Source organism: Thalia democratica, chromosome 6, assembly GCF_965202585.1.
Source record: "Thalia democratica chromosome 6, ktThaDemo2.hap1.1, whole genome shotgun sequence".
NCBI lineage: Eukaryota > Metazoa > Chordata > Thaliacea > Salpida > Salpidae > Thalia > Thalia democratica.
In genome coordinates this window covers 44200390-44202474 of record NC_139170.1, presented here as the reverse complement: position 1 = coordinate 44202474, position 2085 = coordinate 44200390, and positions in this window count along the sequence as shown.

Here is a 2085-nt window from a genome sequence, read left to right as displayed (position 1 = left end):
CTGACTTCGAAAGAACTTTACATACAAATCTAGCTTACAGAAAAGTTTAAAAAACCGGACTGTTGTTTATGAAAGACTATCGAACTCTGTTTTTGAATAATTGATAAATAAACTTATTTTAAATTCTTTAATAACACTAATCTTAGGTCACGATGAGGTCAATAGAAAAAAACTAAATTATACTGTACCAAATGATATCAAGAATAAACGTAAGTTATATGGACATTTGTTACAAAATATACACTTAACTGAAATAGTTTTATTCAAACAAACTAGTAAAAGTTTTGTAAAACTGTGTTAATAAAACTTAACTTATCTTTTTTTTTTAAGCAAAATTACCTTTATTAAATTGAAAACATTTTATTTTAACACTTTGTTAAAAACTTCATACCTTTTAATTGAAAACATAACCATAATGTAAAATTATTACTAAATTGTAAACTACCCTATATTTTTATAATCTAATGATATTTTTTACTCTGCAGGTATTTTTATCAATTCCGAAGGAGTGATTATCGAGAACATAAATAAATCAGCATCAAAATACCCAAAATCAACTGAATTACCAACTTTAATAAACAAACTAACTACACATAAAGCTCAAATCCCTACTGAGGATTTTAAATTTACTAAAGAAATTACAACAACCACAACAAACAAAATCAAAACCGAGGAAAACAAAGCTACTTCGGGAATTTCAGTAACAAAAGCAGCTTTAAGTACTACAGAAGAACCAACCAAAAGAACAGATGTTGATACAGATTTAGACATCCAAAATAGCATCACAAAAAAATCTTTAACCATAACTGCGGTGACAGATGAAGTTCAGAAAGCTTCTCAAACAAAAACAGCTTCAACTTCAACTGAAAAAACTACTAAGAATGTTGGTATCGATTCAGACTTAGACATAAAAAACAAAATCAGAAAAAATTCCTCAGTAGTTTCAACTACAAGTAAACACTTTGAGAAAACACCTCAAGCTTCAGAAGAAACAACCGCAAAAGGTTTAGATATTAACAAGAACAGAGTACAAGATACAAATGAAGATTTATCTCAAACCAAGTTTTCAGGAAAGATAATTGTTCTAATAGTAACGTTGCTCGTTGTTTGCTTATGTTGCTGTTACTTTTATCTTTGGAAATATTCAAAACTTCAGTTGCCACCAAACAAATACAAATCTGATTATAGCTTCACAAAAGCAAAAGTCGGTTATAAATCGGAAACAGAAAAGTTGGATTTGGTAAATAATGTTTGAAAACAAAGAATACGCTAGATAGTGTCATTGAGTTTTCATAGTTTTATTTTGACTTTATTTCAAAAGCTAAAGCTTGTACTTTTAGTCGTTTTTATAACTAAAATAAATTGAGCTTTTTTTTTTAAGTGTGAACATTTCTAGCTTAAAACATTTTACTTCATGCTGTTTCTATCGATTTGTTTTCATTTATACTTTAATTTACAAAAATAACATTCAAATCTTTATCAACTTTACTCTAACTCAAAGTACTTTTTAAATTCCTATCTAAATTTCATATACTAAACATGCAAAATGTACTAGGTGTTTTTGAAAGTTTTTCTTAACATAAATCTAAAGCACTAGAAAATTTAAGTACATGTGTTAAGTTTTACTCTCAATCTTTGCTGTTTTTTAGTCGTTTAAAAATTATCATCATGATTTATAAATTGTAAGTTTTTGTTTTTATGATACACTAAGTCAAAAGTAATAGTATACAAAGTTATCTAGAAGAAAAGAAAACTTTTCAAACTATACCTTATTATGCTTTGATTTTTTATTTATTTAAGTATGAAACAGAATCAATTTTACCATAGCATCAAACTAGCTAGCATAAATGAACTATATCAGCCGATATGTAAAATATAATAAGTAAATGTATTTTCACTTGGTTGAATGTTCATAAAAAAACTTATTATACAACCTTACAACTATTTGTTCAAACTAAAAATATATATATATAAAGAAAGTTGTTTTAAAAGATTGTTTTATTACGAAACCAATAAATAAAGCTAATTTTCACTATTCTAAAATGTTTGGTCTATCTTTAAAACTTACTAAGTATATATACATTC